Here is a 27,115-nt window from a genome sequence, read left to right on the forward strand (position 1 = left end):
ACAAAACCAAATTTAAACAGTACCTAGGCACAAACCCAGCCCCACAGAAGATAGTAGAAGGAAAACTACAACCCAAGGAGGCTAACTACCCCCAGAAAAACACAGAAAACAACCCACAGTGGCAAAAGCATGCACGTGCGCACGCTCACACCCACTTACACACACTCTGCCACCACAAATATCAAAATAACAGGGAGTAACAACAATTGGTCGTTAATATCTGTCAACATCAATGGCCTAAACTCCCCAATAAAAAGATACAGACTAACAGAATAGATGCATAAATAGGACTCATCATTCTGTTGTCTACAAGAAAGACACCTCAGCAATAATGATAGATATTACATCAGAATACAGGGATGGAAAAAAGTTTTCCAAGCAAACTGAGACAAGAAACAAACTGGAGTATCAATTCTAATTTCTAATAAAACAGACTTTCAACCAAAATTCATCAAAAGAGATGGGGAAGGGCACTTCATACTCATCAAAGGAAAAATTGACCAAGATGGCATTTCAGTTCTGAATATATAGGCCCCAATGCAAGGGCACACAGATTTATAAAAGAAACATTACTAAAGCTTAAACCACACATCAGACCCTACACAGTTTCTCTCACCAATGGACAGATCATTGAGACGGAGACTAAACAGAGAAATAACGAAACCAACCAAAGTTATGAATGAGTTGGACCTAACAGATATCTACAGAATATTCCATCCAAACACAAAAGAATATACCTTTTCTCAGTACCTCATGGAACCTTCTCCAAATTTGATCACATATTCAGACACAAAGCAAGCCTCAACAAATATAAGAAAGTTGAAACAGCACCTTGTATTCTAGCAGACCACGGATTAAAGCTAGACTTCAACAACAACAGGAATAATAGACTGCCTACAAACTCGTGGAAACTGGACAACTCTTTTAACTTAATGACCACTGGGTCAGGGAGATAAAGAAAGAAAGAAATTAAAGACTTTCTAGGATTCAGTGAAAATGAAGGCACAACACACTCAAACTTATCGGACACAATGAAAGCAGTGCTAAGAGGAAAGTTCATAGTGCTTAGTGCTTTCAAGAAGGAATGTGGAGAAAGCTCATACTAGCAACTTAACAGCTTACATGAAAGCACTAGAGAAAAAAGAAAGCAAACACACCCAAGAGGAGTAGATGGCAGGAAATAGTCAAACTCGGGGCTAAAAATCGGTAACCGAGAAAAAAAGAGAACAATACAGAGAATCAGCAAAACCAAGAGTTGGATTTTTTAGAAAATCAACAAGATGGACAAACCCTTAGCCAAATTAACTAAATGGCAGAGGAATAGTATACAAATCAATAAAAGCAGAAATGAAAGGGAGATCTAACAACAGACAATCAAGGAAATCCAAAGAATCATATTCCAAAGATCATATTTCAAAAACCCATATGCCACAAAATTGGAAAAGCTAAATGAAATGGATCATTTTCTTGACAGATAACACTTATCAAAGTTAAATCAATATCAGCTGAAAAATTTAAATAAACATCTAATCCCTAAGGAAATAGAAACAGTCATAAAAATCCTCCCAACAAAAAGAGCCCTGGGCCAGATAGTTTTAGCATAGAATTCTACCAGACTTTCAAAGAAGAACTAATACCAGTACTTCTTACACTATTCCACAAAACAGAAACAGAAGGAACATTGTCAAACTTATTCTATGAGGCCACAGTCATCCTGATACCTAAACCACACAAAGACCCAACAAAGAAAGAGAATTTCAGACCAATTTTCCTTATAAACATTGATGCAAAAATACTCAACAGAATACTTGCAAACTGAATCCAGAAAAACAACGAAAATGTCATCCACCATGATCAAGTTGACTTCACCGCAGAAATGCAGGGATGTTTAATATACAAAAAAAAACCATCAATATAATCCACCATATAAACAAACTGAAAGAAAAAAATAAACATATGATCATCTCATTAGATGCTGAAAAGGCCTTTGACAAAATCCTATACTCCTTCATGTTTAAAGTCTTGGAGAGATTAAGGATACAAGGCACATACCTAAACGCAATAAATAAACGCAGGCCAAAGCCAACATCAAGTTAGATGAAGAGAAACCTAAAGCATTCCCACTAAAGTCAGGAACAACAAGTCTTCAGCCTTTCACCATAGCTCTTCAATATAGTACTTGAAGTTCTAGCTCGAGCAATAAGACAACTAAAGGAGATCAAGGGGATAGAAATTGGAAGAAAAGAACTCAAAGTATTGCTATTCGCAGATGATATAATAGTATAAAGTGATCCCCTAAGATTCTACCAGAGAACTTCTACAGCAAAGTGCCTGGGTACAAAATTACCTCAAAAAAGTCAGTAGCCCTACTTTATACAAGCCACAAAAGGGCTGAGAAAGAAATTATGGAAACAACACCCTTCACAATAGCAACAAATAATATAAAATATCTTGATGTAACTCTGGCTAAGCAAGTGAAAGACCTGTACGACAAGAACTTCAAGTCTTTGAAGAAAGAAATTGAGGAAGATTTTAGAAGATGGAAAGATCTCCCGTACTCATGGATCGGTAGGATTAATTTAGTAAAAATTGCCACTCTGCCAAAAGCCATTATTAGATTCAATGTAATTCTCTTCAAAATTCTAACACAATTTTTACAGACCTGGAAAGAACAACCATTGACTTCATATGGAAAAAGACCCAGGATAGCCAAAACAATAAATTCTGTACAATAAAAGAACTTCTGGTGGTACCAACATCCCTAATTTCAAGCTATATTACAGAGTGATAGTAATAAAAATTGCATGGTATTGGCATAGAAACAGACAGGTTGATCAAACCAACTTGAAGACCCAGAAATAAACCCACAGTCCTACGGGCACTTGATTTTTGACAAAGAAGCCAAAACCATACAATGGAAAAAAGATAGCATCTTCAAAAAGCGGTGCTGATCTAACTGGATGGCTGCATGTAGAAAAATGCAAATAGACCCGTATTTATCATCTTGCACAAAGTCCAAGTCCAAAGATCAAAGACCTTGACATAAAACCAGAGACTCTAAATCTATTAAAAGACAAAGTGGATAAAAGTCTGGAACTCATTGGCATAGGAGATAACTTCCTGAAGAGAACACCAGCAGCACAGGCTCTATGATAAAAAATTAATAAAGGGGATCTCAGAAACTGAGAAGTTTCTGTAAGTCAAAGGACACTGTTAATAGAACAAAACAGCAGCCTACAGATTGGGAAAAGATCTTCACCAACCCTACATCAGACAGAGGGCTAATATCTAAAATATACAAAGAATTTAAGAAATTAAACATCAACAAATCAAATAATCCAATTAAAAATGGGGTATGGAGCTAAACTGAGAATTCACAACAGACGAATCTCAAATGTCTGGAAAGCACTTAAAGAAATGCTCAATGGCCTTAGCCATCAGAGAAATGCAAAGCAAAATGACTCTAAGATTCCATCTTACACCAATCAGAATGGCTAAGATCAAACACTCTAGTGACAACACATGCTGGAGAGGATATAGAGCAAGTGGAACCCTCCTCCATTGCTAATGGGAGTGCAAATTTATATAACCTCTCTGGAACTCAATCTGGCACTTTCTCAGAAAATTGGGAATAGTTTTACCTCAAGACCCAGCTATACCACTCCTGCATATACCCAAAAGATGCTTCTCCATTCAACAAGGGCATTTATTCAGCTATGTTCATAGTGGTTTTATTTATAATAGCCAGAAACTGGAAACAACCTAGATGTTCCTCACTCAAAGAATGGATACAGAAATTGTGGCACATTTACACAATGGAACACTACTCAGCTATTAAAAACAAAGAAATCACAAAATTTGCAGGCAAATGGATAGAACTAGAAAAGATCATCCTGAGTGAGGTAACCCAGATCCAGGAAGATGTACATGGTATGTATTCACTTATAAGTGAATATTAGACCTATAGTACAGGATAATCACACTAAAATCCACAGACCCACAGAAGCTAAGTGACAAGGAGGGCCCAAGGGAGGGTGCAGCATGTCACTCAGAAGAGGAAACAGAATAGACAGCAGAGGTGGATGAAGAGAGGGAACTGGGAAGGAGATGGAATGGGGAAGGAAGCAAGGGTGGAGATCAGATGTGGGGAGAAAGGGGGGGAAGTGCTGGGAACAGGAAGGGAAACTGAGGAGAGGACATCTCTTTGTCAAGCTGGAGGCCTGTAACGGGTTAGACTTCTGGGAGCATATGGATGTGACTCTAGCTGAGACTCCTAATAGAGAGGACATGAAGACTTAAGTGACCACCTCCTAACCAGGCAGGACTAGTGGAAAGACGGGGACAACTCACCGACAAAACCTTTGATCCAAAAATTACTCTGTCTACATGAAGTACAGGGATAAAGAGGGAACAATGATGGAGGGAATGTCCAACCAATAATTGGACCAACCGGAGACCACCCAACGGTAGACAGCCAGCCCCTGACACTATTTAATGATGCTCTGTTATGCTTGCAGACAGGAGCCTAACTTGACTGTCGTCTGGGAGGCTCCAGCCAGCAGTGGGTTGAGACAGATGATGGGACTTGAAGCCAAGTATTGAGAGGAGCTTATGGAGTCCTGTGGAAGTGTTGGGGGAAAGATGGAAGGACCTGGAGGGGACAGGAACCTCACAAGAAGACCAACAGAGACAACTAACCCAGTCCCATGGGGGCTTTCAGAGACTGAGACATCAACTAAGGAGTATGCATGGTCTGGAACTAGGCCTCTTGCGCATATATAGCCAATGGGCAGCTTGGTCATCATAGGGGCTGCCCAGTGAGTGGAGGGAGGGGCTGTTTCTAACATGGACTCTGTTGCCTGCTTTTGGATAGTGCCCTGGCAGTACTGTCTTGCCTAGCTTCAGGGGATGCGGATATGCTCAGTCCTGATGTGACTTGGTGTGCTGGGGAAGATTGATACTATTGATACTATTTCTGGGGGCAAAGGGAGAGGGGAAGGAGGATAAAGGGGAAGGAAGAGAGTGGGAGGGAATGAGGGAGGGGGTCCCCTTGAGATGTAAAGTTAATGAATGGAAATTTTTTTTCTAAATAAAAAAGAAAGTGGCATCAAACCAAACAAAACAAACAGACAAACAAAAACCCTCAAAGTACACCTCCACGGTGAGACACTTCTTCCAACAAGGCCACACCTACTCCAACGAGGCCACATCTCCTATCATTGCCACTCTCTATGGGCCAGCATTCAAATGTATGAGTCTATGGGGTCCATTTCTATTCAAACCACCGCAATGGTCTTCAAACACCATAGTGAGAGGCTTTGACATGTCTGATGACTGGAAAGCATTGGCCTTGCTTTGCCATTCCAACGTCCAATGTCAAATTTTTTGAATGTAGGAATATATATGAACAAATGAATAAACTTGAAGGGATGAACCCTGACCACACACACAAACCCCCACACTGCAACCTTCTTATAACCTACAATATTGTCCCAATGCAAAAGACTGGTGTTTCCTGCCACTACTTCCCTATCTCACATTATTTCCATGGATCTCTGTTTGACTGAGACAAATTCTTGTGAGTCTCCATCAGAAATCCAAGTCCAGAACTGGTGAGCACTTCTGATGATGTGTCTTCCCTTGAATCCGTAGGGATCCCAAACACTCACTACTCTGGGGCCTACAGGCACAACACTAGGCCTAGTCTAGTCCACAAAGTAAGTACATCCTCTAAGCCATGTACTTTCTAGCTGTACCTCAGGACTGGGAGCTTTAAAAAAAAAAAATCAGGATTTTCTATCTTCTGTTTACCAAGTTCCCCCTCTTCTTCCTCAGAGGCTGTTGGAGCCTCTTCTAGATTTCCAGTCTGCTGCTTTAACAAACAACAGGCAAAAAGCAACTTAAGGAAGAAAAGGTTATACTTGGCTTCTGCTTTCAAGTCACAGTCCATCATTGAGGAAAGCTGGGGAAGGAACTCAAGAAGAAACTTGTGGTAGAATCCCCAAGGAATGAAGCTTGCTGGCTCAATCATGAGTCATGGCCAGCTAGCTTTCTTATACAGCTCAGGACCATTTGCCCAGGGAATGGTGTTTGGGCCTTCCTGTATCAATCAACAGAGGAATCATTCCCAGACATGCCTACGTGTTGACATGACCTGGGAAATCCTTCAATTGAGATTAACTTCTCAAGTAATTCCAGGCGATGTCAATTTAACAGGTAAGTTAAGTAGGACAGGGCCCCACTATGGGCTCTGCAGATTCTGTGAGAGACACACTTGGGAGGCAGAGAGAGGATAAAAACATTCTGCAATTCAATGGAATATTTGACAAGCTGTACTCTTTTCTTTGTTATTATTATTGTTATTTATGTGGCATATGCTCATTTTATAGATCTGCGAGTACCAGAAAATGCCGTCACGGCCAGGTGCACTTTTAATCCCAACACTCAGAGGCAGAGATGGGAAACTCTGTGAATTTGAGTGCAGCCTGGTCTACATAGTGGCTTCCAGGTCAGCAAGGATTACATAGTAAGACCCTATTTCAAAATAAAATGTCATTATAATTCTAATAATTCCACCATCTCATCTATTAACATTCTGATATATTACTTTTTATTCATTTTCCTGTAATTTTCATGTGAATCAAATTATAGGTTACACTCTTAAACCTGGCTCTCTAAACTGAACATTTAGCATAAACTACTTCTCATAGTTTAAAGTTTTATAAATAATTATAAATTATTTATAATAATTTTATAGTTATTATAAATTATATCTTTAGATACTTTTATAAATGATATCTTTAGATATAATTTATTTTTTACTTTATATGTTCATTTATTTATTTTTGTTTTGTTTAAGACAGTATTTTTATGTAGCCCAAGAAGGCTTTGAACTCAAGATTCCTTACCCCAAGCCTTCTGAGTACTAGATTCTGGGAGAGTACCACCTTCCCAGGCTTAGAGATCATGTGAAGACCAGAGGTCAACCTCATATGTCTTTCTCAATCACTCTCCACCTCATTCTTTGGGACACTCTCTCTCACTAAAGCAGGCACTCCACAATCATCTAGTTTGGTTGGCCAGAAAGTCCCAAGAATCACCTGTTTCTGTCTCCCCACTGCTGAGGTTACAAGCAACATGCTATCATCATTTTAATTAAAAAAATATTTGACAGTTTCATAAAACGATATAATAGATTTTAGTCATTTTTACTACCAATGCCCTGTCTCATCCCACACCCTTTCCATGAAACCCTTTCTCTTTCCAATAGGCCCCTCCCACTTTCATGACCTTTTGGGTATGACTCGTTAAGTTTAATATGGTTGTTTACACGAGCATGAGCATGAGTAGTAGATTATTTACTTATTCATGGCTGCATTCAAGAAATTACCTCCTTTCCCAATAACTGCTAACTACCGATAGTCCTGAAGGGAGATGTGGGGCCTCATGGGCCCTCCTTCCCATCCGTGATGAAATGTTGATGGATCTGGTCTTCTGCTGTTAGACATAGCCACAGGGAACTCGTGAGTGCAGTGGCCACATCTTGTCCAGAAGACATCTTTTAGTGGTACATCTCCCCATGCTGAGGTCCTTATACCTTCTCTTCTTCAGTGTGCCCTGAGTATTGGAGAGAGTGATATGGATGCCCCACATAGAATCAAGTGTTCCTCCCTTGCTTGTTCTTGGCACATTGAACGTTTATGATTCTGAGTTAATGGCCACCTGCTGTAATAAGACACTTTCCTGAAGAAGACTGAGGGCAGTACTAACCTACGGATAGGAACATGAATATTTAAAAGGCAGGAGTGCTTTCCTGTGCAGTGGCAATGCAATCAAAAAGCACTTGGTTAATCCTACAGAGGTCATGCCACTATTACACTGGCAAGCTTATCCTGCCAGGCAGTTCATTACTGTAGCTTTCAGGCTTCAGAGGAAGTGTCAATGACTTTTGTCCCTTAGCAGGCAGCATAGCACATTCCAGCCTGATGAAAGCTAGCCATCAGGGCCAAAGCTTTCAGCTTTGTTCCAGCTTGATTTCTCTGTTTTGTAATCAATGCAGGTGGTGTCTTCACCAATAGGGTCTTATGTCAAGCTCTGGGGGGCAACCAAGATCAATACATGGGTACTGGGGGTACAAACTCAGGCCCACGTGCTTGCAAGCAAACACTTTACTGACCAACCCATCTCCCCATGAAGCAGGATTAGAGGAACATAGGCAGGCAGGCAGGCAAGGAAAGCTAAGGCAAACTCCTAAAGATGATGGCTTCTAGTTCCCGGACGTCTCTGCGAGGAGGAACTTCATGAAAGCACAGGGACAAGTATCTAGACAGAACCAACAAGAGAAAGGGAAGGACCCAGGTGACCTATGAAATGACCAAGTGAGTGACTGTTTAATAGATTTCCAGCTTTGGGTTTCCCTCATCAGGAATGTGTAATGTTTTTCTTTTCTCTGAGGCTTGGTCTTCTCTCTTCTCTGGTCATTCAGTTCTTTGTGCCAGGGAACAAACTCAGCAATTACCTAGGCTATGTCCAGCCCCTGAGACATCACTTTTAATAGCCACATAAAGCCTCTCAATGTAATTTTTCCAAGGATTGCCAAATGTAAAGTGCACAGAAGCCATCCATCAGCACTCTAATTCTGTCCTATTTTCTTCAACCCACGTACATCCCATTTGCAGAATTTAGCAAGAGGATGTGTCCATTACCAAGTCAGTGAGCAGTGTAGGCCATTTTTCTGCAGTCCACAGAGAAGATTCAAGAAAGATTTTACTTATATCCTATACCATATACCAATACTCACAACTATGTCTCCTAACCACTTCTGACTTGTATTAAATCTGAAACCCCATGTAGCTGGAGTGCCAGAAAGAAATGTTTGCTTTTCCAGCTTTTTCTCTCCTTCTTCCTTAGATATCTTCCTGTTCCCCATTGTACTTTTAACTTACCCTTATAAGGATTCCCAGCTTCCCACATGTTTTCTTCTGGAAGCCAAAGTACTCAAGGGATCTCTGATCACCGGATCTACCTATCCTCCTTAAAGGGCACTTTAGTGAAAATCATTTGATTCCCCAACTGGCCTTTGAAAAATCATCCACCCCCAATGACCTCACTTTTACTAGGTGCTCCTTCCCGACACATTTTCCAAGAGTAAAGACTTGGCTCATTTTATTAAACCGGTGAAAATAGCATTTCCTTGATTTGTTTTTCATGGGATCAATTCTTATTTTGTTAGCTCTGAATGGGAAAAACTTGTCTTAAGAAGGAAATGGAAATCTGCCCAGGCAAATGTACAAAATGTTTATATGAATGTCATGGATATCCAGAAAATGGACTATCGACCAACTCCAATCGGTGGGTATTTGATTAAGGGGAGAACAGATACAATTTAAATAAAGCATTCCGGGCAACAGATAAAAACATACGGTACAGGAGGGACTGAACGAGTGAGACGGTCATTTTAGTTTGCCATTTTTGTTGCTGTGCTAAAACACCATGCCCATGAACGACTTGGGGAGGAAAGGGTTAATCATATCTCACGGGGTTAAAGTCCACCATTGAGAGTGCAGTCATGGCAGGAGCTCAAGCAGGAATCTGGAGGCAGGAACCGAAGCAGAGAACATGAGGGAATGAATGCTGCTTGTTCAGTCCTTGAGGCTGGATGTCTCAGCAATTGGGAGGTGTCCCATAGCGGCCGTATCAATCAGACCAAGGAGGTTCCTAAGTTAGTGATGGAAGTCTGGAAATCTTGGTTCTGCTATCAGCAAAGGAGTCCATTGCAGCAGGAAAAGGGTGAATGAAGTATATGCGAGAGGGAGGCCATGTGGGAGAAGGCAAATGATCTTCCTTCTGTCAGCAGCACCCCCCCCAACCCCGCCTTTTTAATCTGGGCTCTACCAGAAGGCGCCACCCACACTCGGGGGGTTCTCCCCGCATCAATTAAGGCAATCAGAACACTTCTTCAGCTGAGGCTCCCCACTCAGCTCATTCTAATTTGTAACAAGTTGACATTAAAACCAACCCTCGCAAGCCCCGGGAGGGAATGCCTTCATCTTCCAGGAACTCCACCCCTGCTCCCTAGACTGGACGCCTAGAGGCTCTTCTTCTTCAGGTGACCTGCTGGTGCTGGGTTTAGTAATCCACTCTTCGTTTCTGGGAAGCCACAAGTTGGAGTGCGCCCAGAGGGAACCTACGGTCTGAAGGGCTCAGAGAGGAGCCGGGAGGAAACGGTGGGAGGAAGTAGACTGTGTGGCAGCCACTAACAGGAAAGAAGGCCTAACCTGGGAATCCTGAGGGTTCAGCAGAGTCATTGGCTCCAGGAAGAGAGGCAGTGCGGGCAAGAGACAGAAGCAGCTATCCCTTCACTGAGCGCTCAGCAGGCTGCCTCCCCACAGCCCTTATGTTAGCCAGAGTGGCGCAGTTGAAACAGCCCTGAGAGCCTCTGCATCGCCCCAGCGACCAGGGTGAGTGGGTGGGCTAGAGTAGGAGAGAAACTTCCAAATACATTGAGAAGGGTAGGAACCATAGCTTCCCCCTTCTTGCCACCCGGGGACTCCCCAGACCTGGAGTATCATTTGTCCTTTGATGGCTGTGAGAGACTAGTTCCAAAATCCAGCACGGCACCCCAGTCCAAGGATGCTAAAGACCCTTATTGCATAAGGTGTGTTATTTGTACATAATCTGTGTGTATCTTCCTGAGTACTTTAAATCATGTGGAGATTCCCTACAAAACCGAACACAAGGCCAATGATGTGTAAAATGTCATGAAATAATACTTAGCCTCATGTATAATGCATTCGAATATTTCTGTTCTATCCCATTTGATCTTTTAAAATGCTGGCCACAACCCACTGCATAACAGCTGCTATACTGCATTGTTTAGGGAATAATGACAAGGAAAAAAAAAGTCTGTACATGGTTGGTGCAGAAGTAATTTAAGAAAATTATTTTCAACTGTGGTTGATTGAATAGGAAGATTCAGTGCCCACAGATGCACTGGGCCTCTTGCTGCCGCCCCTGATAAGAGTCTTTGCCATTGTCTCTCCTCCTGGAGAGAGGAGTGAGAGGGGTACAGCTTCAGATTTAGTTGGGGTACAGTTTCAGATTTAGTTCATGCATAGAAGCGAAACAAACAAACAAACAAACAAAAACAAACATGTGCCCAAATGAATTGAATTGTAGCTAACAAACAAGTTTTTAATATTATGTTCTAAATGTAGCATGGTAACCCAAGGATGACGGCAAAGCTCGTGGCTATCTGAATTCTCCAACAACAGTAGAGGAAGAAATGAGAGAAATAAGGAATCTAGCTGCTGGAGGAACTCTATGTATCTATATCTGTCTATCTATCTATCTATCTATCTATCTATCTATCTATCTATCTATCTATCATAATCTCTCTCCTCTCACTGGTTGTGGACATATACTTATAGATATTTCAGGAAGGTAAAAAATTATTTCTAGAAAACTTAGTTCCACAACTGAATACAAAAGAAAGCATATGTCATGAGAATGGCCACTGTTTCTGCACTTCCGACAAGAGCATCTTTGCCCCATGAGTGTACATGACCGCAGCCATATTTTAAAGAGCATGCTGGTCCTTTTTTCAGCCTCTCCTAGCCATAAAGTCACACCCAACTTTTGCAGATCTCAGAAATCTGTCATCCCGGTTAATTTTTGGTTCTGTTCAGCCGTTATCTTCCTCTTTTCTCGGGAACTTTTGTCCTCTCTCCCACGAAGCTCCTCTGTACTGCATCCGTCCCTACTTCCCACACCACCGGCTCAGCTTCCTTACTCATTGGAATTTCATCTGGAAAGATGTATCTTCTGTTTCGTGTGTTTGCTGGGTGCTAGATCTTCTGGGAGGGAAGTCATCAGCCAAATGGCTTTTTTTTTTTTTTTAGTGGATCTGCTACTAGCTTGAGTCCTAGTGTTACCCTGCTCTCTTCTGGGCCAATTAATTCTATGACTTGCACTAGAAACATCCTTCCCCAAGGCCAGGATCCAGTGTTCACTCCTCTTACGGGATTACCTACTTGTTCCTCTGCATGTTGGCACTGTGTGTGTGTGTGGGGGGGGGTGTGTGAGAGAGAGAGACAGAGAGAGCGCTCCCATCTCTTTTCTGACCTTTCGGTAATGATTGTGTTCTCCACGCTTTTATGAAGAACACCTTTTCATTTGTCTTCTCCCAGCCCGATCACTGTGACCAGAGTTCTACAAGAACTGCTGCCCCACAAGTAACCTGTCTGATTTTGTTCACCAGCCCTGTTCTGTTTATGTGTGGATGGACATCTTAAACAGCCATAATACAAAGCAATGCCTTAGTTCCCCCCCCACTCCAGTCTCCTTGGTCCTTTCGAGCTGGTGGGCACGGGACGGGACGCTGTGGTTGGCCCCATTTTCATCTCTTGCTTCTGTGGACAACAACTTCTTATCCTCAGAATCACTTCCCAGCCCTGTGCTTATATCTCTGCTAGAATGGTTGATTGCTACATCCCACCCTGTGGGCACAGGGAAGGGGCTGATGCCCAGTTGATGTCACCTGATCTTCTTGTCGTAGAGACAGACTCATGGGTAAACGTATGTTGCAAGCTGGGTTTACCTCTTCCTCCGGAAGCACGTGTGGGCCATTAGTGGGGTGAGATAAACATGGCTGAGCAAGAGCACTCCACTGGAAAGGAAAGGAGAGCAGCAGAGCACTGGAAGTGGCAGAGACCGGGTGATCGCATCTCAGTCCCCACATCCATTTATGCCTGGATCTCTTCTTGATGCTTCTTCTCCCACCCTCCCTCTTCTTCCTCTTCCTTCTTTGCTTGCGCGTGCGGCTGCTGTGGTTTGAACGTGCCCTCCCAAAAGCCTCAGGTGGGAACTGAATCCACAGCATTAGCAGCATTTGACAATGGGGCCCAGCGGGAAGTGTTTAAGTAAGCAGGCTGTATCCTCGTGAGTGGGTCTATGCCAATTAGATGTGGGCTTGAAGCTATTAGTCTGATCTCCTGACATTCTGCCTTTTACCATGACAATATAGTCAGAAGGTCCTCACCATACAGGCCCTGGACTTTGGACTTCTTAACTTTCAAAACTGTGAAAAAATAGACTTATTGTTTTCAAGACAGCTGTTTGGGGTGGAGTTAACCATTTGCAGCCCCCACATGTCTGTATACATATAGAAATGATGCATAGTTGAGCACCTATTCTATGCCAAGACATGTCTTTTCTTCTGTAAGTCCCAATATGGATCAAATCAATGGGCTGATCAACCTCATAATACACAGGAAGGAGAGAGGCCCCTGCTGAGTACACAGTGACCCGGCAGTGCTGCTGAGACTGAAATACTTTTTTATTGTGATTTGAACTTATTTTTTCAATTATAGCTAAGTAAGTACATATATTATTAAGGTGAAGAGGGTGAAACTGTGTAGATATTTGACTGTTTGGCCTAAAAGCAGTTCCATACAGTTCAGCAACTACCAAAGAGAAGCAAAGATGTCGGGAAGCAGAACTTAGTCTTATTCTATGTAATGGGCTCTAATGTTTTAACTCTATTATAGTGGTTCTCAACCTTCCTAATGCTGTGACCCTTTAATACAATTCCTCATGTCGTGGAGACCCCGAACCATAAAATTATTCCGTTGCTACTTCATAGCTATAATGTTGCTTCTGTTAGGAATCATAACATCAAGGTCTGGTGCTTAGGATATCTCACATGGTACTGCTGTAAGGGTCTCGAACCATAGGTTGAAAACTGCTGCTCTTCTAGTCAATCATTTAAAATGCGCGGGACAACATACTGCACTGATTTTAAGATACACTAATGAGCCCTGACCTGCAGTTTAAGAAGGTACGACTCACATAAAACTGTCATAGCAGCCGGTCTTCTCTGGGTTCTTTTTCCTTGCCCTTTAATCTCAGTTGAAATCCCCTTGTAATGATCTTGAGGTATGATGTCATTAACCAGTAGCATTTCAGCTGCAGCTTGCCTGCCATGACCCAGGTCTGGCTTCTCTTTAGAGGGTCCTAAAGGGGCTGATCCTGCTCAGACCTAAGGCCTGGGGATATGGCAGGCACACTACCAGGACCAGCTTTCTGGTTTTGGTGGAATGGGAAGGAAGGTTTGTGGCAAAGGTTCTGAATATAAAGAGGTGTGTGTGTGTGTGTGTGTGTGTGTGTGTGTGTGTGTGTGTGTGTGTAATAGGGTAGTGGACACCTGTGCCCTACCTGGCCCACTAGGGGCAGAGTTCAAACCCTAGGGGACATTGTATGATCTGGTGTTTGGGGGTAAGGGGACGAGGGCAGTATGGCCCTGTCCTGGCACGGAAGAGACTCTTGAGCACTGGCAGCATGCCCACAGAAACAGCTCAGGATCAAGAGGACAAAAAGGCTTGCCCAGGAGAACAGCTGTGAAATTGGGCCTGTGGAGTCGGATTGCAGGGGTGCCTGGCATGTGCCCCTAGGGGTGTGAGAAATCCTGAGAGAAACCTTTATAGGTGCAAAGACACAGCTTGAGCCAAAAGGGTAGCAGCTACTGAGATGTGTTGTCTGGCTGGCTGATAGGGCTAGGGAAATGCAGATTCCACTAAGCGAATAATCACATTACAAAACAGTGTACTTGCAGAGTGCATCACCAAGAGCACTTTCAAGCATATGTTTCTCAGTGAATGCCAGGTGGGCAGGGAGCAAGCAATGGCTGTGGGAGAGTGGTGGACATTCAGTAGGAAGGCCAAGGTCACATAGCCAGAAAGAAACAGTGCAAGGATGCTAATCTGTCTTCAGACTGCTGGTTCTGCTTCTTCTACCATTTAGGTCATCTCCACCTAAAGTCGGGTCATCCAAAGCCGTTTGCACTCGCTCAGCAGAGGATTATCCCTCAGACTATGCTGGGCCTCTGTGGGTCGGACATATTGTTGGTGGAAATAGCAAACTAAAGACCACACTGTCTGCCTTTCGATAACTGGGATTTTTAAAGAAACCAGAACTTCCACTCTACCCTCCAACTATTTCCTGCTCCCCAAGTTCCCCAAGGCAATGAGTCATCACAGAGCATTTGGCTTGGTGCTCCACAATCTGTCTTCAGAACAGATTGCCAAAACTGGACTTGGTTGTTGTTTTTCCTGGGGGTTGGAAGGGCAGGACACAGGAGGCCACTGATGGTGCCTGGTTGTTGTCTTGCCTATCGCTGGGACCCATCACTCAATATTCAACGGTAAAGCACCTGACCTCTTCCAACCTAAGTCTTTAGAGCAGTACTTATGTCTCTACTTCCCTTGGAGGGATGATAATCCAAGAAAGCTACCTGTGCTCCCGCCTGTGGGCAATTGGGAGGACGTGGAACCTTAACGTAAGAAAGTTAAGTCATTGAGGGCATGTTCTTGAGGGGATACAGGGAGCCTAGTTCCTTCTCTTCCTGTCTCTTCACTTCCTGTTTGTTGTGAGGTGAGTAGTGTCTTCTCAGATGCCTTTGTCATAATGTGATGCCTCCCAGGCTCAAAGATAAGAAGGCCAAACAACTATGAACTCAAGTTTCTGAAACCAAGAGAAAAGCCAAACTTCCTTTCTTTTAAGTTGATTGGTTTATGTTTGTTATAGTAACCAAAAGCTGGTGAACACAGAGACTGTAGGAGAGCAAGCCTGAAGATGGGAAGTATTGTATATATGAGCTGAGTGATTGGAAGTTTGGCATTACTGGATCATTTTTTTTTCCCTTGAAAAATAGTAGTGAATATCTCTAGTGTTAGGACTCAGTAGCCAGAGGTGAAACTGCAGAGTTGGGCAGGAGTCAGACTGTGGGAAAACTTAGGGTTACGTAGACCAGATGATTTATTATTCAAACCAGGATGCTTGGGGTTGGGAGTCCCCAGCTATACCTCAGGATAATGGGGTTAATGTGGAGTGGTGTGGGTGATGTCTACTCTCTCTTCTAGGGACTACAGAAGAAATTTTGCATAGGCACAATGAGGCACACTTCAGAGCTTCAGCAGGAAGGTAACAGAACCAGATTTACATTGTTGTTATGCAACCTGACTGGAAAAAAAATCAGTTATTAGCAGGACTGTTAGCTGGTCACTTGTCCATAGACAACGTGCGAAATTTATTCAGGGCACCAACAAACAGTTACACAGTGCATTAGAAGATCTATGAGTAGCCCGAGCCTCCAACAATGTAAGTGAAAGTGACAAAAAGTTTTGAAGGTTTGCTTTTGGGATCCAAAGGGTGTTTCTGTTCTCTGCATCTCTGCAGAACAAGAGCAGCAGACTCCTGTACTGGTGTGCATAAAATATGCTTCCAGTTCTGCTGATGCCGTAGACCCAATGCCAGCTCTCCAACCACATCAGTTATGAGCATGAAATATGTCAGGTAACCCCAAAAATGCTCAACAGGAATGCATGCTGACAGAAGATGACAGCCGGGCATCCATCTCCCTCCTCATCAGGTGGCTCTGCACGCTGGTTAGAGCAGTAAAGGATGGTTTAGGCTCATAATCAAGTGAGAGTGAAGGTACTGGGTGCACACTTCATGCACGCACGCTCGCATGTTTCTCTCTCTTTTTAAATCCTTACTGTTAGTCTACTCTTAGGCTACATTACAGTTTTTAAAAACAAGTATTGTCCAAAGCTGGAAGAACCTGAGTGGGAACATGTGAATGAACGAAGGGAGGTAGAGAAAATTTAAATTAGAAAGGATAAAGCCTGCTGGGGGAGCAACTGAATGAGAAAATCTTAAAAAGAACAGCAGTGTAAAGTTTCCTGCAGCTCAGATGCAGGCCTTTGTGACTTGAAGGCCACATCACATGGCATATTTCTATTGTCCTGACAATGCATTGTGCTTACCTCTCTTTATGGGTTTGTGCAATCTCTGGCATGTTGTTTTGGAATCATACCGTAGCAAGCAATGAATAAATGAGCCTTAGAGAGAGTTAAATCAGGAGACCACTAAGACCAGAATATAAGGACAAATGCTGTCATTACTGTTAATGTTTGGATGATAAATTCTTGTTATAAATATAACCTTTAGTAGCTTGACGGGGGTAGTCTGTAGGAAAATGAGTACATCACCTTGATACAGGCTGGCATTAGAGTCTATAGTCCCCAAATGGACCTGTAGAACATTGTGTTGGAGGGTCACGGCCAAATCACTTAGTTTCTATTTCAACAACATAGTTGTGCTTTTTCCCTAGCTTCTCACTCTCTTGATGTGTGCTCAAAGGTTCAGCCGAAACTTGTGATTGTCTAGGAGGTGGAAGGATTGTCTCTTTGTCTCAACTGAGGGCTTGTGTCACCCTCAAGCTGTGGCCTTGACCTCCTGCTGGTTTGGGAGCTCCTGTCCCTTCAGTCCCATGGAGCTCACAAGCACAACACAGCTACCTACATTTATTTATTTAATTAATTTCAAAGAATTATCTTTAAATATGTGTGTGTGTGTGTGTGGGTGAGAGAGAGAGAGACTTTATGTTGGACTATGTGCACATAAAACCCATGGAGGTCAGAAGAGGACATCAAATGCCCTGGAGCTGAAGTAACAAACAATGTGACCTACCTGATGGGTGGTAGGATCCAAACTTGGGTCTTCTGCAAGAGAAATATTTACTCTTAGCCACTGAGCCATCTCTCAAGTCTCTGTATTTACCTTTTAAAGGATTTTGTTGTTGGACATTGATTAGAAGATGTGTTTGGGTGATAGATCGGGCAGCCTGGAGGCAGAAAGACAACATGGGGAAGTTGGGAAGGGCTGGGGGTCACAGTGGTGGTGACATAAAAAAAGGAGGAAGGAGTTAATAAGACATGACAGCAACTGAGATCTTTGAAATTTTATAATTGGAGGCAGAAAGGAAGAAGGGAAAAGAAATCACCTTTCTTCAGTGGTCCCCCCCAGCCGCAGAGAATAGGTTCCTGGACCCTCAGCAGAAACCAGAGCCCACAAATAACACCAAACCCATAAAGCAGAGAACTTTCATCTTCTTTAGGAAACAAATTCCAAATTGCCATCATTATTCCTGTTGCACTTTGGGCTATTAAAAAAAAATAAGGATTATGCTAATGTAGTGGAAGTTTTGGTTCTTTAAAAACTCAGCTATGTTACGTAAACAGGTTTTTGTTTTAATCTCAAGTGTGGAATATGGAGCTGCTTTTAGTTTGTCCATAGCTGATAATTGCTTCATGGGGCTCAAAGAGGGATGTGGTCTTTGCCAGCTGGAGATAGTTTAATTCTAAGGACTCTGGGAAGGTATGAATACCAGAGCCGAGAGAGAGAGAGAGAGAGAGAGAGAGAGAGAGAGAGAGAGAGAACACTTTGAAGAACGCTTCCCCGAGAAGAGAGAAGGCTGGTTCCATGGTTTGCTGATTAGTTGGACTGCTGGATACCCTGACTATGAGACTGGTATTTTCCCAAAGAACCCAATGACCCTAATCAGTAGGAACTAAGTTTAAAGAGAACTATGTCCCCTTTCCCTTCTAACCTTCTTTCTCTCCGACCTAGGATCACGGGGTTGAAAGGGAGGTAGAGGTTTAAGGAATCCAAAATAAGATACTTAAAAAATAGCACCTACACGCTAATACAAAGATACTGTGATGATCAGGTAGTCATTTTGGTAGCTGAGGAGACTAGCGAGTGCCTGACAGGTTTCTAACACATGCTGAATGTGTGGATGTGCTAGACAAAGATGATCATATCCTAGGTGGGAGAGAGTCAGGAGGTTGAGGCTTCATTGAGCCACATAGATGGTAATTTACTCCACACCACTTTTTTTTTTTTTTGTCTTTTCTTCTTTGAGAAAAGTCTCACACTGTTGCCCAAGCTGTCTACTCATGAGGCAGCCTAGGTACCTAGGCCCAGAACTCAGAGTTCTTCTCTGCCTCCGTCTCCTTCATGCTGAGATTGCAGGTGGACACTGTGATTTACTCACTTTTTAAAAAATCTTTAATTTGTATGGTTCTGAGAGTTTCTAAATTTCTGACTTATGAATCTGTTGTTTCTGGAATTTTGCAGTTAATACTTTTGGACCAACTGACTACAAGTAACTGAAACCATGGAAAATGAGATCATAAATTGTAGACATTACTGTACTGGGCTTAGATTTAGACAAGCTATGTTTGGGACTCTGTGAGATATCTGGGGATGTCAGTAGATGGCTGAGAGTCCAAAACATGGAGAAAGAGCTAGAGACACAGATGAAGCTCGTCATATTGTAGAAAGATACTAAGAGGGTTGAAGGATATTTGACCCCATTGTGAACCCCAAAACTGTGAACTCTAAAACTCTGTTTCTTTGGTGTGGTTGAGCCCTATCACACATTAAAGCTCTTTAATCCAAGAGCTTTCTGTTAACTTTAATGAGGTTAACCCTAAGTCAAGAGGTGGAGCAAGAAACCAGCTGACAGGGATTAAAGAGTAGAAGGGACTTTGAGTTGAGGGGTATCTAAGACAGTGTGGAGAAGAAGAAGGGCTATTAGCTCAAGCTCTGGCTTTAGCCCAGGCTTCAGCTCCTCAGCTCCCTGGCTTTTGGGGCTTTAACCTAGCAAGCCTTTGGTGCTGGATTTTTTTTTTTTTTTTTTTGCTGCTGGGCTGTCAGCTGAGCTGGTGAGCCTTTTGGGTTTTTTCCATTCAGACTTGAGCTGAGAAAAAAGGTTAGCTGGTTACTTTCTCTACCTCTCTAAGCTAGCAGATTTTCACCCAGCATCTGGCTCCTGAGTCTTTATTGGTAAAATAAAATGGTTGGAATTTTTCTTCTTTTAAGCAACATTTTAGCACCCAATATGGAGTTTGAACCCACAACCCTGGGATTAAGAGTCTCATGCTCTACCAACTGAGCTAGCTGGGCATTCTTCTTCAAGAGCTACCTCAAATTGGAAGGCTGGTTTGCTGAGGGAAGGATTTCCATACGATTCACCTCCTCTTTGGCTTTCTCCCCCAAAGCAGATCATGCTGAGCAACAGTTTACAGCTCGCCTTGGGCTCTAAAGGTGCAAGTCTGCCTTTCCTGATTGAGCTCAGTGCCCCAGAGCATGGTCTTTGCTGTAGTTTCAGTCCCACTCGTGTGGCTTCGTTAGGTGGCTTGGCGGAGGTGTTGTGGGGCAGAAGTGTGTTGTGCTGCCAATCACGGGTTTCACCTCCAACTGCAGGTTCATATTTGGCTTCACCTAAGAGCCAGCTTCCCACAGCAGGCTGCTGAGAAGCCTGGGGTGGAGAGCTTGAGCTTATAGTCCTTTTTTCTTCTCCACGCTGTCTTAAATACCCTTCAACTCAAAGTCCCCTCTACTCTTTAATCCATGTCAGCTGGTTTATCACTCCATCTCTTGACCTGCAGTTAACTTTATTAAATACACAAAGCTCTAGGGTTAAAGGTGTGTGCTAGGGATGAGTGAACCACACCACAACCACCTGTTTACAATAAAAAGTTCTTGGATTAAAGGTGTGTGATAGGGCTCAACCACACCAAATGGGGTTTTACAGTTCACGATGTTGGGGTTCACAGTGGGATCAACATAGGAGGGTCAAATACATTCTCATACATACCTAGTGTGTTTCATGGGACTGGTAGATGCATTAGCTTCCCATCACTATAATGAAATACCCGACACAAAGTACTTATGAAGTAAAAAGGTTTATTTTTGCTAATGGCTCTGGAGTTCAAGCCAAGATTAGGTAGTTGTACTTGTTTAGGCCTCCATGTGGTTGACAGACATGATAGAGATATCTGTCTCATGCAGTACTCACCTCTCAAACCAGAAGGCAAATGCCGTAGATGTCACCCAAAACCCAGAGACCTTCCAGAGGCCAACTGCTAGCCAGTCCACAGGGTTTCGTTTTGTTTTTGAGCAGTATTTGAGACAGGCTTGCCTCAAATTTATTGTTTAGCCAAGGACCTTTAAACTCTGATTTTCCTGTCCCGGTGCTGAGACTACAGACATCATGTCAGCACTCCTGGCCAGCAGAGTCTTGCTACTAACAGCCCAGGGACAAGCCTTAATATATGGATCTTTGGAAGACAACACCCAGATACAGATCATAGCAGTGGGTTAATGCAATTTCCTATTCCCTCTTGACGACTTTCTTTCAAAAAGTAAACTTTACCCCAGTCACAGGATATTTCATTAACACTCTACTAACTTGTGAAAATGAACGAGCTCATGATTTCTCTCCTGCGAAGACCTGCCCCAACTTCTCCTTTTCCTTAATTATGTTATTATTTCCCACAGAATAGTTTGATTTATTACTGTGAGGACTGTGTGACATGGATCTGTGCCGGGGGTTTGCAGAGCTCAGTGGTTTTGATCCATAGTTGCCATGGGAGATGGGGAAGTGGCCTCCTGACTAGAGGAAGGATACTAGCTGCAAAATTGTAGGGCTAGGGCTTCTGGTTTATTTCTTTAACTTTCTTATTTTTTTTTCTTTTCAGTTTAATTATGGATCTTTAAGAGTTTACACAGTCCATATGTTAAAACTATGCAGATGTATTCGGCAAACTGTCTGTCCTCTCCACCCCCCAGACCACATCTGCACGGTTCTCATCTCCACTCCAGCCAGGGACTGCCCTCAGTCTCTCAGATGTTCTTCCATTTTCTTCCTCTTCCTTGTTTGAAACCAAGTTTTAGAGTCTACCTAAAGTTCTCACCTTGTTTTTATTGAAAACATCCTTGCTATTTCTCAGCATCAGAACTCAGATTCACCACAGTTTATTTCACAGCTTCTCCATTGGCAGACACTTGTGTTATTTCCATATGTTCATTGTCGTAAACCAAACAATGTAAATCACCTTTGTGACTGCGTTATTTGGACTTATGTAAATATAACTGTAAGGTGCACTCTAAGATGTGGGCATTTGTGACACCAGTGTTCTATTTTAGTAGACATTAGCAAGCCGTACAGCGCGGTGGCTATTCCTACTTCCATTCCTGGTATCAGTGGGGGTTATTCTTCCCTTCAGTATTACCTAACTGCAAACCGATGAGAGGAGAAAATAGTATAGTGTAGTTGTTTTGATTTATCTTTCTCTTTGTTTGAGAAATGTGGAGTGTGCTGGTTAGTTTTTGTCAACTAGAATTACCTGGAAAGAGGGAAACTTGGTTGAGGAATTGCCTAAATCCTACCGGCCTGTAAGCAAGTTTGTGAGCCATTTTCTTGACTAATGATTGATGTGGGAGGGCCCAACCCACCATGAGCAGGTCCTGGGATGTATTAAGACATAATAATAACTGAGAGCTGGGTGGTGGTGGTACATGCCTTTAATCTCGGCACAAGGGAGACAGCGGTGAGTGGATCCGAGCTCGAGGCAAGTCAGGTCAACAGAGAGAGAGTTCCAGGACAGGAAGGGCTACACAGAGAAACCCTGTCTGGAAAAACAAACAAGCAAAACCTAACAAACCAGCTGAGACTGCCTCGGAGAGCAAGCCAGTAAGCAGCACTTCTCCGTGGCTTCTGTGTCAGTTCCTGCCCTGAGTAAACCCTTTCTCCTCCCAAGTTTCTTCTAGTCATGGTGTTAGCATAGCAGCAGAGACGCAACTAGGACATGCAGTATACTTTTTCTCTGTTCCCTTATGAATTGTTATGTAAACTACTTGTTAATAACTAAGTTTGTTAGCTCCACCCTGCCCCACCCTGCCCTGCCCTGCCCCACCCCACCCCACTCCACTCCACCCCGCCCTGCCCCTCTCAATATGATAGAAACAGAAGGTTGGGTCTTTGCGAAGTAAGTAATGAATGTAAACCTCTCACCAGGGGATGAGTGTGCTTATGAGAAGATGGCCCTCCCCACCGCCCTGAGAGGACACAGATGGTTAAGTACTTCCTGTGAACCAGGAAGCCCTCACAGGACACTGAATCTGAATGTCTCAGCTACTAAAACTGTAGAAACAAAATCCCTTTTTGTTGTTCCATCCTGTGGCACTTTGTTGTAGCTTCCTGAATACAATAACCTTCAACTTTCATTGAGTTGTTACGCTTTCAAAAAAAAAAAAGAATATATATCTACATATAGGACTTTTGTCTAACAAAAGTTATTTTCTTATATAAAAGAAAAACAATATGGAAAAAGCACGTGTCCTGTATTACCATTTTAAAAGAGCGGCGTGACTATGTTAGAGCGAGTCCATCAAAACTGCCCATATTTAACATTTTCTGGCCTACAAAAATGGCGGTCTCATAGCGTAGCAGCAGTCCCGAATTTGAGTTAGATTTTCAGTATGAACTTGTGATGCCTTTTATGTGGCGTAAGTCCTTGTTTTCTAGTCCATCCAAAAGCAGATTCGCTGTGTCACCCAGTACACGTCTGGTGACTAAGAACTGGGGAACCCATCCATCCTGTAAATCTCAACCGGGGAAGAGAGGCCAGTGTCCCACTCAAGCAGGGACAGAAAGCAAAGGGGTGAGCGCCTCCCTCACCTTTTTGTTCCATGGGGGATTTCATTTACTTGGGACGAGGCCTGACCACACGGAGGCAATGGTGTGAGACCTAACTCTCATGGATACACCCAGAAACAGTGCTGAATCTGGGCGTCTTTTGTTCACTCCCTTGGGCCCAATGTCTCCATTACAAACCAGAATGCTGTTGTTGCTGCAGTTGGCAAAGCACTGCAATTGAGCCCTTGGGCTCTGAGGTCGAGTGGTCATGGACTTTTAAGGTTGTGTCATCCCTACTCTGAGCGCAAGGTTTTTTGCTTGTTTGTTTTGTTTTGTTTAGCTGAGAAGTGAAAATAACAGAAGTTTGTGGGGCTGTGGTGCGCCCTAACTTAGATGTGTAGACTAAGTGTTGACAGTTGCTAACTATTGCTGCTACCCGTGACTCCAGCACCACAGGATAGCTCAGGGAGGGAGACCAGCAGCATCTTGGAAATCACAGAAATCACAGAATTCTGTCCTCGGACCCTCATTCAGAGATGCACCCTTTCCCATGAGGACCCCTGGAGTGAGAGCTAAAATGGGTTCTTCAAATCATAGCCACCCCTATTCTCCAGGCCCATTGGCTCTGAAGACCTTGTGTCTTTAAAAAAAAAAATATATTCCAAGTGGATTGCAGCTCACAGAGCAGGGAGGAGCCTAGTCACCAAAAGGAAGGGTTTAGTGGGTGGCCACCTAGAAGGGGAAGTTGCTAGAAGAGAAAGATGGCTGAGCTGGGATTAGCACATGTCTAGAAGAGCTGGCTGCAGACCGATACGTGCATTTCCTTCCAGCTGAGCTATGGTAGAAAGCGTGGAGACGGAACTTCCTCCTGTCCCTTGAACCTCTGTTTGTAAGAATCTCATGCTTCTATGCATTTGGCTACATGGGTGTCTACGGCACCCCAAGAAATGCTGGCGGTGGAGTTGAGGCGATTCTCACTCTTTACAAAGATCATGGATAGTTTTTAGGTTTCAGAATAAAGAGCTACTTCCATTTGGGAAAAGAAAAAAGCACTTTCTGCGTGGCACAGGGAAGCGTGATTCCTCTGGCTGAGAAGTTCCAGGTTCGTACTTTCTCTGTGAGGGGAGACATGTGATCCCCAGAGCCTCAAACCCCATCAGCTTCTAGAGCTGGAGACCAGGACCTCAGGACTCACGGCCACTCCTTTCGGGGGTGAGACTGCCTGTGTGAGACACCTTGTGTCCCTGTCACCTCCCACATGGAGTCTCTTCCTTGCAATGCTGGCCCCTTCCCGATTTGGATCTCAGATCTGCTAGGTTTTGCTCCCTGGTAGATTTCCATTCCATCGATTATGTGTGTTCTTTTCCCAAGTTCCATGATGAGCCATCTCAAAACTGAAATTCTTTCTGCTCGAATGAACCGCTCATGAATTTCTGGGTTTGTGTTTCGGAGCAAGGATCCCAGAGCAGGTAGCAGGTCATATGATCACAGTTTGACAGGAGTCTCGGGCCAGTGAATAATGAATGAGTCTTTATAAAATGTGACCTGGATACAAATTCATTAATTTGCTAGAAGTTGCTGTGTTCTGATGCTGCTGAGCCTGAGGGCAAAGCCAAAGTCCTGACTGCGTCATGTTGGCACATCAGAAAAGTGGCTGAGCCGCTGTAGGCCAGGAGCACTGAGCCAGAACAGAGGTCGGGCTGTCACCATAAAAGCGGTGAGGAGGACCAGAAGCCTTTGCCCTATGCCAGCGACTGCTCTGTGAAAAAGTGCAAGGTTGGCCTCCCACCAAGACACAAGGTTCCCAAATAGAGCCCATGGCCTAGAGGGAGAGGAGAGTCAGCTAAAAATAGCTGTGACATCTCCACATTCATTTTCTTCTTTCTTTTCATTTTTTTTTTTTTTTTAATTCTTCAGCAAATTCACCCAAAATAGTCTGGAAACAGCCCTCCTTCCTCCCGACCCTGTAAGTAGAAAAAGAAAATAGAGAGAAGAGAGGTCAAGATGTAAAGAATCTGGGAAGTCAAGTTTCTGTCCAAACTCACCAAGTGTCTCTCCAGAGTGACATCCATGACTACTCTCCAATGAAGGCTGCCTCCCCAAGGAACAGGGCAAAAGCCTGTAGGGCTGCAAAAACTGGCCCAGGCTCACGTTGGCAGCGGATGGGTGGCTGGCCTCCAGTTTCTCTGTGCAGTTACCAGGTCCAGGGGTCTGGGAAAGTTGCCTTAGGTGGTGACGTCCACAGGTCACAGTCAGCGTGTTCCTTTATACTAACAGAAAGAAGCCACCATGGGGAATTTACCTAGCAATGGAGTCAGGAGAGGACCAGATCTTCAGAGTCAGCACCTAGAGAAAATGGTGGACTCTCCTTCCTCCTTGTCATTATCTCTGACACCCTGAAGGACCAGCTTCTCCAGGGCAGTTTGACTCAGACCTCTCTAGTGGGCCTCACTGAGACAGGGCCACTCAAGGGTTTGAAGGACAAATCCAGAGCCAAGGTTCGCAGCAGAAGGACAAAGTGCCAGTCTGTCCTTCACAATCCAGACATCACAGTGACAGCTTGAACGAATCTGGGCTACATAGCCACCTGCCCGGATCATAGACACAGTGATAATTCCATAAGCACCAGCAGCTTCTTTACTTTGTATGAAATGTCTGCCACAGGCTTGTGCGGCAACACTATTTTGGGGAGGTACTAGAAACTTCTTCGGAGATGAGTCTTAGCTAGAGGGAGTAGGTCACTGTGGGGTATGCTTTGGAAGGTTCTATCTGGCCCCTGGTCTTTTTCTCTGCTTCCTGTCTTCCATGAGTTGAGTGGCAGCTACCACGTGTTCTATTTCTATGATGCCCTGGCTCACCATGGGCCCAGAATCAGCAGAATCATGGACTAAGGACTTGGACCTTGGAAGCTGTGAGACAATCAGTTCCTCTCCTCAGGCTCTAACAGCCCCATAAAAAAAAAAAGAAAAGAAAAGAAAAGTTCACAAAATATGGTAAATAACCATTGTGTAAACTTGGGCAAAAACTTTCCTCCTGGTGGAGTTAGCACACTGTGGTCATGAGCAAATCAGATAAAGTATATTAAGGTACAATAGCTGACAGAGAGCAAAACATGCTATAATTATTGCCATTTTGTTAACTAGCGTTTTGATAAGATTCTTACTGTTTTTGTAAATTTAAAAATGTACTATTGTGTGTGTACCTGATGACATGTGTACTACGGAACACGTGTACAGGGCAGAGGACAACTCTGTGGCACCAGTTTTCTCCGTCCGCCTTTAACTGGGCTCCGAGGGCCAATGTCACCGGATGGTGCAGCAAGTACTTTTGTCCCCTGAGCCATCTCACTAGTCTAAATTACTATTATCTTTAAGAACGGTGTGGTGTCTTCCTGGAAAACAAAAAACAAAAACAAAAACAAATTGATCTCACAAAGATACAAAAAATAAATGAATTAAACTTCAAACTTGATATTTAAAAGTAGAAGAGAGATTTGCATATTCCAAGGTGTCATTGTGGTTACAGGGAATCTGTACCTAGACGAATAAACCTTCCCTCCCTTTGACAGATTGGCGGGCCAATGGGCCTCATGGGCTTGACATGTGCTCTTAGTCCTTATTCAAGGGTGAATGATGACTTTGAGCTAGGTCTCAGTCAGTCACCATCACCACCCGGGTACCTGTCACTTGCCCCTCACTCTCTGTAGCACCGATTCACCCCACAAATGATTTTTGAGTTCCTGCTGTGTGTTAGATGGTGAGATATGTGTCAGGCTCCTCCCTGGTGGAC

At 43.5% G+C, this 27,115-nt stretch overlaps 1 non-coding gene across 1 annotated transcript; it reads right to left on the reverse strand.

The window, feature by feature from the left end:
• Positions 1-19,736: 19,736 nt before the first annotated feature.
• On the reverse strand, positions 19,737-19,809 carry Trnak-cuu (transfer RNA lysine (anticodon CUU)). Its single transcript has one exon. It is a non-coding gene; the product is annotated as a tRNA-Lys (tRNA).
• Positions 19,810-27,115: the final 7,306 nt, after the last annotated feature.

This window comes from Psammomys obesus, unplaced genomic scaffold, assembly GCF_907164565.1.
Source record: "Psammomys obesus unplaced genomic scaffold, mPsaObe1.curated_primary_1811, whole genome shotgun sequence".
Taxonomy (NCBI): domain Eukaryota; kingdom Metazoa; phylum Chordata; class Mammalia; order Rodentia; family Muridae; genus Psammomys; species Psammomys obesus.